Source organism: Eptesicus fuscus, chromosome 11, assembly GCF_027574615.1.
Source record: "Eptesicus fuscus isolate TK198812 chromosome 11, DD_ASM_mEF_20220401, whole genome shotgun sequence".
Lineage (NCBI taxonomy): Eukaryota > Metazoa > Chordata > Mammalia > Chiroptera > Vespertilionidae > Eptesicus > Eptesicus fuscus.
Window position 1 is genome coordinate 73397008 of NC_072483.1, and position 18117 is coordinate 73415124.

The following is an 18117-nucleotide window of genomic DNA, read 5'->3' on the forward strand; positions in this document are numbered from 1 at the left end:
CACGTGGATGTGGATTATAACAGGGACCGTAGAGAGTGCTTGGCTCCACTTTGCTATTTCCTATGTGAGAAGACGAGGCCAAGGAAGAGAAGCAATGTGCTCAGGATTGCACGACACGAGAGTGATTGGAGCCATGGCTAGGACCTCAGTCAGTGTTGCCATTCCTACTCTAGCTCTGGGCCAGGACACTCTAGAGGAGCGTGAGGACACTGCCCTAAGAGTCAGAGTGGAGACTGGAAGGGAAGAGAGGGCGATAGCTCTGTTAGGGCTCACCACCATCAATGTTCATTATTTAAAATAATTGTCATTGCCTAAAATTATTTGTTCCCTAAAATGTGTTACTTGTTATATGCTTTGTTTCTAACATAAACTTTTTTTTTTTATAAAACATGGCTTAATGTTTAGATTTTTATACATAATTCTAAACTGTTAAAAACACTGTAGAATCAGTGAAAATGGGAAAGCAGGAAAGTTTCTTTTCAAGAAATTGATTGAATTAGTTGTGTTCTTGCTAAAGGGAAAACAAATGTTATAGTTCCAAGGCTGAATTTTGCTCATTTATTCCAACGAATAATATTCTAAAAAAGAAAAGAAGCTGCCCAGAACTGGTTGCAGTCAGAGGTGAGGCCTTGGCATAACGGTTAGTTTAAAATAAAAGAGTGATATTCCTGGAGGCAATGCCATACCTTCCACTCTTTTAAATCCAGAATGATATGACTAATTAGAAGAGGGATGGGGACTAAAACACAGCCCAACGTGACCATTGAACCAGTGTTGCAGATAGCGTGCTGTCAGGGGGAAGACTGTGTCAAAGAGTACAATTTCTTGTAAACATCTCAAGTTGAATTGTGACCCTGATGATATCTATATATGTACCCATGTTTTATGAGTACAATGATACTTTATTTTATCTCCCCCGCCGCCCCGCCAAACCATTTGAGTAAGTTTGGACAGAGAAACTGAATTCATTTATTTTGGGTAAAGACAAGGAATCTCATGTAATACTATTTTGAGTTTTGAAAGATCTATGTCATCTCTCTTTTCCCTCGGTTCAGCTTCAAGTACTATTTTTCATGTTGGTGACTTCTAGATCCATATTCCTTTTGTGGGCACCCCCAGTTGGATATCCATATTCACTTCCTTATCTTATAGTAATATAAAAGTTGACATCATAACCTTTCTTAGGCTGAGTTCTCCAGAATGCGGACCCTGGGATTGTGACTTATGTGTTGTTTTAGTCGGGTTCTCCAGAGAAATAGAATAAATAGAAAGTGTATTTATACAGAAAGAGATTTATTTTAGGGAATTGCCATTATGGAGACTGGAAAGTCCAAAATCTGCCAGTTACTTCTATTTTTTCTCTTTCCGTTGTCTCATATATGTATTTCTTCTCTCTAACTCCAATGTTGTCATCACTGCCCATCAAATCCTCACCATTTCTTCTCTAGGTCTAATAATATTTTAACTGGTCTCCCTACCTCCAACCTTGGACACCTTCCAGAGCTATCTCTCTAAAATGCATGTCTGACTATGGAATGTCCCTTGCTTATAAAAACCCTAAGCAGCTCTGAAATTTGAAGACTAGATTTCCTCCAACTCCTCAAATTGGCATACAAGGCCCTTTATAATTCGACCCCATCTACCTCTTACTTCATCTCTTTCAGCACTGCTCCCCAGATGCTCTGCTCCTCTAGGGAAGGACCCTTAGAGGCTACTCAGGGCAACATGCTTTGTCATGCTCAATGCCTTTGTCCATGCTACATGCTGTGGCTGGAATGTTATCTCTCCTCCCTACGCCTCCATCCCCAGTTCAAGTTTACCTGGTAAACATGTACTCCTCTTTCAAGACGTGACTCAGGTATTACCTTTCCTATGAAATTTTCCTGAGCCTTCCAGATATAGAATAGACTAACTTTGATGTCATTCTTACATTTTTACTGACATCCTTCAATAGACCCACATTATATTGAATTGTAATCACTATTAACATATCTGTCTTTCTGAAGCAAACAGTAGTTGCCTTGACAGCAGGGGTCTTATTCTGAACATCTCTTTGCACCCACACCATGTAATGCTCAGCCTGACACAAAATAGATGCTCAATAAGAGAGTTGCATATGAGGTGCTTGAGGCTCAGAAGGGGCTATGATAAACTGCTGGTGGAAGGACTTCCTACCTGAGACAATGAGGCAATAGGCTGAGGGATGATCACATTACATTTTCTGGCAAAGGGAAAGAACAGGTGAGGGTCTTGTGCATCTGGATTATGTTAGGGACAGAGCTGGCTCAGAGAAAAGGGGATATATTTGCCCATGTGGAGCCCCCTCCCTTACAGTCTGAGTCTTAAGAAGCCAAGGGCAGCTTAAGCAGAAGCTGAGTTCTTAAGGTCTAGCCAGAGGAGGTTGTGTTGGCATGTCTCCCAAAGAGCCAGAGCTTCTAGGTTCTGAGAATTTGTTCCCTAATCTTTGCTTACAGGACTCCCAGTGGCTGGAGTCTGCATGAAAGGGGCCTTTGTCTGATATGAGAATGGCTTTGGGGCTAATCTCTCCTTGGAGGCATTTTCATTCACTTTAATGACTCTGCCTCCTGTCAGGCTTTTCTTCAGTGAGGGGGGTTTGTTAAATAGATTTGAAGGAGGAATATGAGCTCCCAAATGTAGCCTTCCTCAGAGGGTGCTGTTCCAGGGAAAATAGTGTTCAGCCAAATGTATTAGGATGCTCTGGATACATGGGGAGGGGGCAGAGTGGAGAGCAGGGAGATTATATATCTAATAAACACATGCATATATGAATACTGCATGTACTTGTACCAAGCACGTTCACCAGCCTCTGTAACTTTCCCCACCACCCGCCTGCCGACAGTGGGGGAGGTGGAGCAGACAAGACGGAATGATGTCATCCCTAGGACACTGTCCTTTTTCTCCTTCTCTTTCTCTCCTCCAGTTTTGTATAAACACAGCTGTTTGTGAGGAATGCTGGCTTGGGAAAACATAAACCATCCGCATGAATGACCTTTCTTCTCCACCACACACCCCTTCCTACTGAATGTGGGAGACTGGAATGCTTTCAGCCCAGCAGACCCATTGTCCTCATGTCTGCAATGCCAGGCCTTTCAGCTTGCTGGTTGGAGCCTGGGTGACCGGGCTCAGGAACCGTGCAAAACCCTGAAAGCCAGACAGAAGCTCTGGTTGCAGGTGACACCTGAGACCACCTGTGGAAGATTCCTAGAGGAATGTAAAGCGGAGAGGAGGGCTACTGTCTTAGGCTGGGGGATGCAGGGTAGAGGTTGGGGGGTGGGGTGGATGCAGGCATTCACTGGTCTGTCAGCCTTGCCCACAAAGCTGCCAGCCTCTGGGAAGCCCAGGGGAACAAAACAGCGTTGGTGGGCTCTTTGGACCTGGGCTTAGGATGAAGCTATTGAAGAGGGGTGTTGGGGCAATGTCACACTTGCCACAGCAACCCGTTCCTTCCTTCTGGTGCATTTAGTCACAAATTGAGACCCAAAGCTTTTTATCCATTTAAGGAATATAAATGGGGGCAGCTAAAAGGAGAAATCAGGCTTGACCTCATGCTGTCCAGCTCCTTCTGAAATCCAGCAATACTGCAGCCCATGCTAATTTATTGGTGGTGGTTTTCCATTTCCAAATGGTGACCTCTGGACTTTGTAGGTTAGGGTGGTTTTATTGAAGCTACTGAACTTGGCATTTGGGCTGAGAATATGCTCGCTTCCTGGCCCCCTGCCTCCATCCCAAGCCACGAAACTTTTCTAGTGCCCCACTCACCTGCATGGTTTTGCAGCCACAGCTGCCAAGGAGAAGTAATGAGCGCTCCATGTGCCTCCCAAGGCAAGGGCCAGGTGCCCTAGAATGTGGCCCAGAGCAGCCACTGGGGAATGAATGGGATTCAGTGCTAGAGAAATGGTGGTGGGTGGTGAGCCAATGGTCTTCTTGAGTCACCTCTTGGGTTTTCATGGGGAGAAAGATAAGTTTTTACCCACTTTTTCATGTTAAGAAAGCATCTCAATGGTATGATCTTAGAGCCACTGAGGCAACATTTAGCTCCTGGCTGCCTCTCTTCCTGGCAGTTTGCGAGGCAAATGGAGATGTGCATCCTTCCACTCACTGGGTGCCTACGGTGTGTCAGTGTGTCGGGAGGGCTGCTAGAAGCTTTGCATCTATTCCAGTTTTATCCTCACATCAACAACGTGTTATTTAACAGTGTTATTTTATAATTAGTGATAAAGAAACTGAGATAAATGTAGTTTAATAAACATTACCCAATAAGTTAGTGATGGAGCCAGGATTCACACCAGTTGGATGTGAATGTCCACGCATTCCAGGAATTCAGAAGGAGACAGAATGGATAGGAATGATCAGAACAAACCTGGTAGATGGAAAGGGCAATTGCCTTCGGGAGGTGATGTGAGGGATAAAAATAACATCTTTCACCTCTCCAGATAGTCCCCTTGCAGCCTGAAATCCAACATTACCAAGTCATTCCTCTGAATTAAGCAAAACTCTGTTTTAGGAAGCAAAAATTTCTGGGAGGGGAAGTCATGTGGCTATTAAAATGCTCTATTAAAAAAACACACCCTTATTTTCTCTTAGTTTAAATTGTGTTCCTTGTAAAGTAATCCTTAACAGAAAGTAATTTTATCAGAATAAATGTCTGAGAGGGGACCTCTTAAAGGAGTTGAGAAGTGTTAATCTTTGACATTTACTCTCATAAGCACATTTTAAGTAATTCCTAGAAACTGATAAAATCTGTTAGAAGAAAAGGATTTCTCTCTCTCTTTTTTTTAAGTAGTAGAATATTTCACCATTCTGATTTGAAAAAAAGATAAACATGGGTGTTAACTTTCTGAGATACACTCTTAGAACTGCAATCGCTTAGGATTCTGCTTCAAAGAAGGAAAGAGAAGGAGTTTGAAAGATAGTTTGAAAGCTTAAAATATGATAAGATGACATGATATTTGTTAAAGCACTCAGAAAAATCCTAGTGTTAAATGAATAGAAGGTATTATTCATTCTAGAGAGTACCTCTTCAGCAGAGGAAGAGTGAGAAGAATAATGTCCTAAGGCGGTATTTCCCAAGAGTTTTCTGTAGATCTCTACACACTAGGTTGTTAATAAGTGGTAGATGAATGCAGAGTTTCTGGCTAGATGCATTTGGAAAACACTGTGTTAGAAAGTTCAAACATGTTTTTATAATATGGGTGTTATCAGAACTTTTAATATATAATAACATGTGGTAATTCTACCAAGAGGGTGGACAGTATATGATAGAGGGTTTCCTAAACTTATTTGACCAGTACAGAATTTTTTTGTGCGTTGGGCATTTCATAAGACCAGTGTTCTCTGGAACATAGTTTGAGAAACACAGTCTAAAATTGTAGTCAATATGCAATATGACATGACAGTCCACATGATATGAATTTAAATCCCAGCTTCACCACTTAAACAAGATGCGAGTTTGGGCAAGTTACCTAAATTCTCCATGCCTCAGTTTCTTCCATTTGTAAATGGGAGGAGTAACATTACTAATTTGCTCAATCATGAGGATTAAATGAAGAATATCTGCCATGTAGTAAGAGCTCAATAAATATTAGTTACTGTTGTTATTGCTATTGACATCTTGTCCTGGTCCCTATGTGCATGCTGAGCTCTAGCAGAAAGGAAAAATGTCACTAGCATTTCTGCATCTTTGTTGTTGTCTTTCCTTCACTTAGAATGCTTTGCTCACCTCAGTCTATGCCAAGCCCAAACAACAGGAAGATATATCTCAATGCCACTTGCCCCATGAGAATGTCCTGGATTCTCCCAACTTTCCTTCTCCTAAACCTCCAACATTCCTCTGAAGGTTTCTTAGACTTAGAATACTTGGCTTTATATTTATGTAATTTATTTTTTCCTTGGAAAGATGTCTTATTTATATTTGATTTCCTGGTACCTGGTATGGTACCTCTATCAACTACATCTCCACTGAAGTTTGGCTGAATCATTAAATTAAATTTCATCACCCTCTACTTAGAGGCAAACACTCTGTAATGAGATTATCCTTAAATTCTTACCTGTACCGGCAACACCAGAATTTTATAATTAGGCAAGGACTGGTGAAAATGGGCCCTGGGCTAAGCAAGGCATAGAGTAGGAGGGGAAACCAGGAAGAACAAAGAAGATTCATATGTACTATGATTGTAGATATTAGGTTTCTTTTTCCTTAGGAACTTTCCAATTAAAAATATTCTATTCCATTTTACCTACCCATGTCCACTACATATCTGGATTTGTGTTTGGGTATTGTATGGTAGGGAAAGTAGAAGAAAATCAGAGACAACTACTGCCTATAATTACAATTTTACTAGTATGACTGTAAGTCTCCATAGTTGTTGCATCATTTCTTTTATTCGTTCAACAAATATTTACTGAGAACCTGTGTGTGCTGAGCACTGGTCTGAGCTGGGGACATAAGAATGAATGAGTCAAGCCCTAACTGGTTTGGCTCAGTGGATAGAGCGTCGGCTTGCAGACTGAAGGGTCCCAGGTTGGATTCCGGTCAAGGTCATGTACCTTGGTTACGGGCACATCCCCAGTAGGGGGTGTGCAGGAGGCAGCTGATCGATGTTTCTCTCTCATCGATGTTTCTAACTCTCTATCCCTCTCCCTTCCTCTTTGAAAAAAATCAATTAAAAATATTAAAAAAAAGAAAGAAACAAGAATGAGTGAATCAGACCTGACCTCTTGCTCTCATGAAATTGCAGTTTGATGGTGCTACAATCAAATAAATAAAATATGCAATCACCAAACCCAGTACATAGTAGGCATTTAAGCAATGTTTATTTATTGATGACTAAATAAAGGAATGAAGACAATTATTGCTCTGGGCCAGTTTGCATCAGGCAGGGCTGCTGTGTTGGGTCACTCAGGTCACACATCCTGTACTGTACCAGGGACTCCATTCACAGAGATAATATGTGAAGCTTGACCATAGACTGGGCAAGGTGTAGGACTTTTAGAAATTGTGTCTGATACATAAGTTGGTTCTGTTTCCAGATGGTTGAGAATATTCTTTCCTAATTATTCTTCCTTAGAATAGCACACATCTCTGAAATGTTTCATAGCTGCTGTCACCTCTTTCAGAGTTCTCACAACCCTTTGCATGTACTGTGCACCATTGTTAGCTCATTTGTCATCATTAGTATGTCTATCCCCTTGCTCTGGGCTTTGTAGGGCTCGTCCTGGTATCCTCTGGCCCTCGACACAGAGCCTGGCACCTAGTAGGTACTCAGGATATGATTGCTTGGGGATGAGAAAATATCTGTAAGATGTCTCTAAACAGAGGCCCAGAAATTGCCTCCCAACTCTTTCTGTGTCTGAAATCTGAACCCTATTAGCAATCCCCTTCCCCTGACCTTGACTTGAACTGTAGTCTTCTCAGCTGAAAAGAGAGAAAGGTGCAGAATGGGAAGAGGAGCAGACATTTTTCTTAACCCCATGAGCCATTGTTCCCTTTTTGCCCATGCATTCTAGGGTATATCAACAGCCAGGCGGAGCGGGCTGATGGCCATCTTGACCCCTAATGGGAGCAGGAAGGTCTGGTGGGAAGCTACACAGCCCACAAGGTGTGTGCAGGAACTGCCGAGGTCCAGTCTTAATACCCACACAGCTGCTTCAGGGCTGGGAGACCTGGTGGGAGGAAAGCACATGTGAAAGACAACTCCAAGAGCACCTGCGGAGACTTTGCAGGCAGGGATAATGTCTGAAGGCCTCGCCTGTCTTTCCAACTGGGGAGTCCTGTGGAAGGAGGCCCCATAAGTCACTGAGAAGGCTGAGACTGGAATAAAACATGGAGGGAACACCAGAGTGGAAAGTCACCACCTTCTCATGCTTCCTGAGGCAGAGAGGTAGAGATAGAGATAGAAAGAAGGAAATATTTCCATACTATTCAAATATGAAAAAGAGACAAGTGATTATGCTGCATTTCTCACATTCCTTCATCTCTCTCATCTGATTTTGGTAGACCCTGGGAAACACATAGAGACTACAGAACAGTTGAGAACACTAAGGCCAGAGAGAGGCTACTTGGCTCAAGTCTTAAATTCCAGGAGTCTCATGAATTCCTTTCTAGGAAATGCTATAACCAATAATATGCATTCTGAAGTGACTGAGATGATTCTCTATTCCAACCTCCCTGTTTTTTCAGATAAAGTATCTGAATACTGTCATATCTTGTCCCAAGGGAATGGAAAACTATTTGGGAGATGGAGTCTTGGGAGTCAAAGCAAAGTGATTACCTCCCCCAACCTTGGTGAAGAGGAGAAGGCTTGTTTCATCATGACATTTTGTAGGATCTCTTATTCCCTACAAGATTGCCTTTGGTGTCTACTGTTACCCAGGGTCCACTGTCTGAAATGTTTCATGATGGGGGAGGAAAGCAGGTGCCCAATACAGTGCCATTTGGTGTGCCCCTCCCACCCAGGGAGTCCCATTTTCCAAACCTGGCCCAGTCTGTACCTGGCAGATGTTCTTAGGGAAGAATCAGAGTGACTTTGCATTCCAGCACCATCTAGGGCCCTGGAATGAAATTTATGATGTTCCAAAGGTCCAAAGGAGTGGCACAAAGTAAGGACTGGCACCTTCGGCCCATTCTGCAAGATGTTGCCAAGCAGTGGGCTGAAGGCAGAGGGGTGATACACATCTACCTTAATAAATTTTCTTGTATCTCAGAGGCTCTAGTTGTCCATAGAGCGAAACTGCACCTGTTCGGCTGGTGTTTTTAGCACCTTGAAATCCTACCCCTTCCTGCTTTTGGTTGAGAGGGTCAGGGGAATAGAGAGAGGATGAGTAGAAGAGAAATTGATGAGGTTTTGAAAAGGGCCAATGGATTTATTAGGTGGACTATGAAAGTCATCTCGACAAGTGTCATCAATCTTGTTTTACAGATGGAAACCTAGGACTAGAAAATATATTGACCAAGTTCCTCAAAGGTTCTAAGAGGAGACATAGTAGGTCAAATTTCAGTTCCTGGGGTTAGTTTTATAGAACCAAAGGCATGTGTACAGCATGGAATGTGGTCTTTTCAGCAGCATGGCACATGGGACCCTGAGGTTCCAGGACAAAGAGGGATGGCACTAGAGTAATCTATCAACCTCAGTTAGGACACACCATGATTTCAGGTACTTGCCTTCTTCTCTGTGTATTTTAATTGACCTTGTTTATGGGCTAGTGTGTTTCTAACTGCAAGAAACAGGAAGAGTCTCACACTTATTTAAGAGACAGACATTTAAAATCTTACATAGAACATTTTTACAATGGAATACTATGCAGCCGTAAAAAGGAAGGATCTCTTGTCCTAGCTGGTTTGGCTCAGTGGATAGAGCATTGGCCTGCAGACTGAAGGGTCCCAGGGTCGATTCCAGTTAAGGCCACATGCCTGGGTTGTGGGCCCAATCCCCAGTAGGGGGTCTGCAGGAGGCAGCTGATCAATGATTCCCTCTCATCATTGATATTTCTATCTCTCTCTCCTCTCTCCCTTCCTCTCTGAAATCAATAAAAATATTTTTTTTAAAAAAGGAAGGATCTCCCCCCCTCACCCCAAATCAATACAAGGCTTTTATTGTACATCTTTATAGTTTCATAAACAAGTGTGACAAATCATTCAGCATCTCAGTGTTTCTATAGCTGAACAACTTAGATCTTATTCATCAGCCTGCTGAACTGTTCCTTTTTCAGAAACATAGATACCATCCAAAAATTTTCTGATATTCTTGTTTTTAACCATTGTGGCTTGCTGAATCAAAACAGCTGAATTTGATACAAGTTCAAGGTCATTTCCATTAACAATCAACTCATCTTTCTGGGCTTGAGATACTGAATAAGAAATGCCTGACCTCATCCGAACTCTGCAGATGTATTTTTCACCCAAGAAATTTCTAATTTCAACAAGAGAACCATTCTCCTGAATAACGATGTTGATGGGGAAGTGAGCGCACACATACCTCATAACAGAAGCCCAGTGTAACACACTTGATCATGTTCTGTACATGACTGCAGATAGTGTGAACTGTGGCCAGTTCCTTTCTATTTCCCTGCCATTTGTCAACCCGGAGCCTCTTCTTTTTCTTTCCAAGGAGACTGAGCTCTACATTGATGTGGTTGAAGTCCCTCTGCAGGGTGCCTCTGGGGCCCTTCACAATAATTGTGCATCCCTTCAGAGTGATGTCCACATTTTCTGGGATGTCCCACAGTCTGATTGCTGAGAATGGTCTTCATCCTCACAGTAGATGCAGCAAAGAGCAAGGAAGGATCTCTTATCCTTTGAGGCAGCATGGAGGGACCTGGAGAGTATTATGCTAAGTGAAATAAGCCAGTCAAAGAAAGACAAGTATTACATGATCTCATTCATATGTGGAATCTAATGAACAAAATAAACTGATGAACACAATGGATTCAGAGACATAAAAGCATGGAACATACTGAGGAATCTCAGAGGGAAAGGGGGAGAGGGAAGAGATGAACCAAATAACTAATATGCTTATATGCATAATCCATGGACACAGAAAATGGTACAGTGAAGGCTTTGGGGTAGGGGTTGTGGAGTGCAGAGGGTCAATGGGGAAAAAAAGGGACGTCTGTAATACTTTCAACAATAACTCACATAGAGGAAGTTTAGAGGCAGGATGGACTCTAGGTAAGATATACTCATCTGGATCCATTTTGTTTGTGATTTGCTCAGCTTCCTTCTCCTCTAAGGGTTAGTCTTGTCTCAGGTGTCTTCCCTCATGGTTTCAACATGGTTGCTATCAGCAGCTGAGCCAATACATTTTCTTCTTTCACACACAGGCAGATAGGAAAAACATGGAATAAAAATCCTTCCCTAGTACAAAATGTAAGTTTTTCCTTTTTACCTGATTAGTCTGCTTAAGTCATTTGCCAATTTCTGGACAAAAGCAGTTGTTAAGGAATGCCAGGTGGTGATTGGTTTAAATCTGAGATCTAGAACTGGTCAGGGAGATCTAGAACTGGTCAGGGAGATTGCTGTGATTGGGTCAGTGAGTTCAGAACCCACATCTGCAGGCACATTGATAAGTGAGGGAGGGCAGAGACCCGAACAAAACTAGCTTCCTAGAAAGGAGAGAGGGATGAGAGATGCTGGGTAGATACTCAAGTGAGTCCATTTTGCTTAGTATTTAAGCATCTCAAAAGAGAGCTGCTGATACCCGAGGGAAAGATCAATGACCTCAGAGATGGAATAGTATGAAATCTACTTATCCTCTCTCCCTGGTGAGAGAAGTTGTGATGAGGTGGCAGGGTTGGTTTGCTCTATACTTGAAGCATAAGTTATAGCAATTTTTGCAGGAAATGACTGCATGAAGCTATTTTCTTTATAAAGGAGCCATAAAACTGACAGGCTCCTAAGAGCTTTACAGTGGACCTAGTTCAAAAAGGTTAAGTGCCTTGGCTAAGGTCAGAGTGGCAGAGCCTATACTAGAAACAGGTCTTGTGGATCATATTCCAGCACTCTCTCCATAACCCCGGGGAGATGTCAGCGCGGTGAAAATGACATCAGCCCTTTGGTGGTAAAGGTATGTGTAAAGAATGCTAATTTTGACCCTGGGCAAGTTCCTTAACTTCTTTAGACTCCAATTTACTCACTATTGTAATGAAGGAATCTTATTAGAAGATAATGAAAGTACCTTCCAATTCTAAGAATCCATGAATAGCTTTAAATCATGGTTCTCTTCCAAGAACCTGACAACACTTTTTCTATTAGGTCATTTAACTGCTGATTATTTGTTTAAATAGTTTCCCAGGAGTAACCCAGAACATCCTACATAATAAACCAGTTGTTAAATCATAAACAATATGGACAGGATTCATCATCATTATGTTTCCCAACTGAACATCCCTGGGGCCTCTGGTTGCTTGGACACTCTGGTTAATGGAGTGTTGTCAGGGATTCCCCATGTGGGTGACCACTTTTCCAAGAAGTAGAAACAACAGACTGTAATAGACACTATACTGGAAAGATGTGCTTTTAAATAAATGAAATAGAACTGTGAAGAATAAAATAACTTTGTGTTCTTCTTTCACCTCCCTTCTTATCTTGGTGTTCTTGTTCACCATCCCATACCCTGTTAACATCAAGTTCTCAGCTTGAATCACTAATCTCCACTTAACTGGTTGAGATTTAGAGTGTTATGTTTCCTGGAGTATTTGTAGGAAATCTTAAAGCCTCCAGACCCAAAGAAATACAGTTGGCCCTCCATATCTGCAGATTTTGTACCTGCGGATTCAACCAACTGTGGATTGAAAATATTCAGAAAAAAATTGTTGCATTGTTGTTGATGTGTACTATGTAGTTAGGCTTATGATGGTTGCATCTGTACTGAACATATTTAGGCTTTCTTTTCTTATCATTATCCACTAGTCTAAACAAAAAGGCATAAAACTGTTTACATAGTATTTACATTGTGTTAGGTATTAATAAGTAACCTAGGGATGATTTAAAATATATGGGAGGGTGTGCATAAGTTATATGCAAATATTACACTATTTTATATAAGGGACTTGAGCATCTGTAGATTTTGGTATCTGTAGGGGTCCTGGAACCTATCCCATGCAAATACTGAGGGATGACTGTATACGGCTAATAGTAACATTTTTTTTTTTTTTGTCCTTTGATGGTCCAGCATAAAATACATTACAGGGACAAGGAAGTCTTCTTAGTGTACCACAAAGCATAGAATCTATTCTATTTCCAAGAGGGGTAATAAAACCCCAAAGTTTCAGGCCTCGTTTGGAACATGAGTTGGTGCTATAAGGAAGGCATGCAAGAGAGGAAGAAAAAGGGGTTTTGAGAGTTTCAGAGAATTTATGTTCAGTGTTCTCACTTAATCCCCTCACAATGACTTTATGTTATCCTGCTGAGGAGAACCTAAATGACTTGTATATATATACCTTTAAGAAGAAAAAAAACACAGAACAATAGGTAGAGTAAAATTTTATTTGTAGTAGTCAGAATAGTCTAGGCTATTCTTTAGTAAAAGCAAATCTCAGAAACTTAACATGACTAAGGTTTATTTCTTGCTCACATGAAGTCCAGTGTGGGTCAGTTGGCTCTTTGGTGTGGCTTTCTTCCAAGTGGAGACCTGGAACCCATGCTGCCTTCATTTTATAATTCCATTTAGCCATGGAATGAATCAGAGTCACCAAGGAGAAAGCATTCTGTCATAACTCTTGGACCAGAAGTTACATGTGACTTCTACTCACATTCCTATTGACTACAACTCAGCTACATGTTCCCAACCTAATTGCAAGGAAAGCTGGGAAATATTTTCTTGCTACATGCCTAGGATTAAGTCATGATGTGGTGAGTACATATTTTGATATGATTTTTTCCCACATTATTTATGTGAGAAGGAAAATAAACTTTCTGTATATCTGTGAATATGCATTTACACAAATACAAAGAAAAAAGTGTGGAAGGATATGCAGTAAAGTGACCTCTAAGGAAAGCAATGGGATTGACAAGGTAAAATATGATAGAATTAAAGGGGACTTTTAGGATTTAATACTTTTTTTTGTATTACATTAACTTTTTTTAGAATGGTGTATTTATAAATTACCTGTATTATTAAACAAAAACCTCCTCTCCCAATACACATAATAACATACTCCAAAATGCACTATGTCCTCCTACAGTCTCTACTTTTTAGGAGGTTTTTTTTCTCTAGTCTGTTGGGGCTGATGTTGGTGACTAAGATTATTTAATGATTTCCTATTTAGAGGGATTGCTTTTTTCACACTTAACAAAGGGATACTGAGGTGCCAGGAAGGATGTTTGGATCAGTATCAACCCTTTTTCCTTCCAGCCCAGAGACCTAAAGATCAGAGGGAGAGCTACTTAAGCTATAGTTGCATCAAGCACTCAGACAACATTGAGAATATGTCTCTCTCACTTTGCTCTCTTCAGCACTGTCTTTATCTTTTGGGAGGCTCCTCTTCATGGTGGCAAAATGGATCATAAGCACCTTCTAAGGTGGGGCCTCAGAGATGGTTGGTGTCCTTCAGTATATGTGGTGAGATAGGTTAGGAATAGCTGGAAAGCCTGGGGAATTGAGCTGGGTGATGATATTTGTGTGGAATCTAGTTTAGGCTGCTTAGATGGAAACACTGTCTTTGGCCTAAGTCATTTTTGCACTTGCAGCTCAAGAAGGTGGAGGAGTCCCAGCAGGAGCCAGGATCTGCAAATCAAGCCGCCATCCGGTGAACCATGCCCTCGCGACATTTTGATGAGAGAGCATGGTGCTGTGGTCATGCTGGCCTCCAGGTCACTATGGGGCTTTGGATTTGCCAATCCCTGCTGTCTGCTTTACAATGGCATATGTTGATCCATGCTGGCTGATAATGCACCCCAGCGGGTCTCCAAGATACCTATAGAGGCTGTCCTCCTTCCGAGCCCTCCCAGTAACATGCCGCCTGTCCCCTTTGCTATCAGTTTCACAGTGCAGGGACCTTGGAATGTCATCCAAAACCTGATTTTCTCTCTGGACACATGGAGACCTTCTCACAGAGATCTGAGACCACCTTAACCCCCAGGCTTTATGTAGATGGGATGGAAGAGATGGGATGACTCATAATTTCCAGGGAGGAACTCTGACTCTCATGTCCTCCCAATGAGACGGTAAGAGGATCTAGCAGACACTGTGATCCTGATTGGTCAAAACCCATGGATAGCCACTGGACAGGAGTCAAAGAGTGACAGAGGGGGAGCTCCAACTTTATGAGGTCACATGGTTATGTACTTCATTTGTTAATTTGAACAGACTGAGGTGACCATGACTCGGAACTTGGTTCCTCTATTACTTTACCTCCATGATGGTTTCCTCTGAGTGAAGTGTGAGGGAAAAACCCAGATAAGGACAGAAAGGCAAGAAGAGCATGGGGCTGGATGCTGTGGCCAATTTTTAGGCTTAAGAAGTTTATCACTTCATGTTTCTTTATCATTCAGAGAGTTAGAATGCCTAAGCCACAGGACACTTTAGGGTTCTCTATTGTTATTTCTTTTTGTACATTTTTTTTCTGGAGAGCTGCTAAGAGTAGTTAGAGAGAAGTGGTGTTCCAGTCACAAGTTATGCCCCAACCATAGAGCTAAAGGAGGCAGGAGGGAGGTAGTGGTCTTGTAGACATGTAATTTTATAAAACCCCAGAGGACACTTCTCAGGCTCCTTGGAGGCAATTTTGGTTCAGTCCATGCAGGGATGTTTATCATCCAGAGCTGTTCCTACATGGAACAGGCTGTTTTATGAAGTAGTGAACCTCTTGTCACTGAAAATGGTCAGGCAAAGGCAGAAAGATGAGCAGAGAGGGAAACTGTGGAGGAAATTCCTGAGCAAGACCGAACTCTAAGGACTCATGGAATGCCATGAGTTTATGACTCAGTGGAATGAAATCCTCCCAGGCTCAAGATCTATTTGGCTCCATTGCTGTCCTTTCTCTGGTCCTGGTCTGGCTTGGATGGCCTGGCTGACATCCAGGAAGTGTGGGCACCGGGCCAGGCCAGCCAGTGCCTTGCAGAGTGGGTGAACCTGCTGGGACTTCCTCTCAGATCCTCATCAACAGCTGCTTGAATGAATCTCCAGGGCGGTGAGCATTCCCATGTTCTCCTAAACTGAGTGCATTGTGCCATTTCCCCACTTCCCACTCCCCCAAATCCACAGAGCTATTGATTTTATTTTCACTCTCAGAGGAGACACATATGAGGAGAAAGAGGCTTAGATGTCCTGATAGCCCTTAGGGAGCATGCTTGAGAGTAGTAAAGCTGGAGAAAGGAATTTTTCTTTTATTTTCTGTTATCTACTCCATTGGAGTAAACTGGGCAGGAAGTTCAGGAGAGTGAGCAGGGAGGGGGCATGCAGGTACTGATTGGGCTTGTATGTCTGGCTATTTCATCCCCAATCTAGAGAGAAGATAAGAATAGACAAAGACATGAGGCTACTAGGTAAGAGAATGTGTGGAATTGAGCCTCTTGCATCTGGGGTTGTGTGAACAGGATCCAAAAATATCTGAGCTGCAAGAGAAACTCCAAATTATCTGTCTCTCCATCCATTGTACAGGTGAAGAAATTGAGACTCGAAGAAATACAGTGTTCATTATATCAGCATTAAAGGCAGGCTGGGGTCACCTGGCCCACCTGGGTTGTTTTCCCTATCCCAACTTGGAAGATAGCTTACTTCAGAGCCCCCTGGCACCAGACTTTATAATGTTAAAGACAACTCACCTTGCACATCACCTTTCAAAAGTACTTTCAAAGTGTTTTCACAAACTTGATCTCATTCCGTCTTCATCCCAGCCCTGCAAGTAAGCGAGGGCTCCTACAGCATTAATGAAGGGGTTCTGATCTTAGAGAATTCCACCTGTGCACAGGTTATGAGGACCATGGGTGACAGGCACTAGGTATGACTGCACACCTGGTGGGCATGTTGAGCACCCCCACAGTGGCCTGGGCATCATTGCCCTCCCGGTGCCCCTTCCTCATGCCTCCTTTTGGAGAGAAGATGTTCATTTGCCCATCTTCCCTGTCATTTATCAAGTAATTGGCAGAGTTTTCAATTAGTCTCCCTGATTTCCAGCATTCCAGTCTTGGATCTAGTAGAGCACTCCAGTGACGAAAATCAGTGGAGACTTCTGGAAGCTGTTATCAAGGCCCAGAAAGAACATTTTCTGCTGCATCAGGAAGTTTCTGCTACCACACAGCTGTAGGCCCTTTAGACTGTGTGCTGTGACCTTTGACAGATGTTGGGCCAGGCAGGACAGAATGCACAAAATAAAACTGTTACCCCATTTTGCCTTTTATCACCCTATATGATTGGGAAAAGGAAGTCAGGACACCAGATCTCCCCATTCTCCCAATTTGTTCCTCCTTAAGGCTCAAGAGCCAGGGTCTCAAAGCTGGGAGGGCTTTGAGCAGGGCTGTGCCAACTCTCCTTCAGTCCCACAAGGCTCTGGCACAGTGTATGGAACAGTTGATGCCTCTTCCTGCAGGCAACACTGAGCCCATTGCCCCCCTTTCCTGGGCTCCATCCACCATCTGCTGTCCTCATGAGCCTAATGAGTCTCTCCTCCCAGGTGTGTACTCAAGACCTTGTGAAAATCACCCTACACACAGGGATATTGATCCCACACATGAGGAAGGTGACTCCCCAGCTTTTCCTGGGCACCTGTTCCATCACCTCTCCCACACTCACTGTCCGGAAATTCTTTGTTGCTGCCCAAATACCATAGGCTGAAGACATTTCCTCTTTCTAACCACTCAGATGGACAGCAGTACCCAGGGGCCAAAGGAGAAGGAGAGAAACTACAAACTGGGCCATGGGTCTCATGACCTGTATCTGCTTGTCCTTCCTTAAGGGTGTTCACATTTGTTCCTACTTATAGAGTGTTTTCCCACTCACTGTTTGTTTGGTCTTTGTTGCTGAGGAGAATGTTGAGCTGGAATTCCTAAAGTGATGATGATGACAGTGAAGGAGGTTAAGGGACCAGGTCAGAGTCACAAAGTCAGTGACTAGTAGGGTTGGGTCCTGGTCATTTAACCCCCATCTGGTGGCATTTGCTCTACAGACTCTCTTTTCTCACCTCCTTATGAAGTCTTTCAGTTCTACACCTCCATGGCTGCCTTTAGTTTCCATTCATGTCCCAAATTCTCCCCCTTTTGAATCCAAAATCCCTGAGTAATATCGACGCACCAGTCCATCTCAGTCACATTGTAAACACACACACCTCATATACACACACATTACCCCCATACATACTCCTCACATTGCACACATACATGCACCACACACACACACACACACACACACAAACCATGAAGACTGAACACATGGGAGGTAAATAACATCATGAGAAAAAGAAGGACAAAGAGAAAGACCGATAAGTAGAGAAACAAAGAGAAATGGAGAACAAAGAGAGGTGGGTGAGAGGAGAGGAAAAGAGGACAGGTGATAAATGAGTGAAGAGAGAAGAAATATCAGAACTTTGGAGTCAGAAGGCCAGGATTCTGAATATAGCTTCACCATTTATAGGCTGAGCCACTTGAGGAAGTCATTTAACCTCTCT

The 18117-nt window shown here is 42.7% G+C and overlaps 1 pseudogene; it reads right to left on the reverse strand.

Moving 5' to 3' along the window:
* Positions 1-9681: 9681 nt before the first annotated feature.
* LOC114232855 (60S ribosomal protein L9-like) lies at positions 9682-10796 on the reverse strand (annotated as a pseudogene).
* Positions 10797-18117: the final 7321 nt, after the last annotated feature.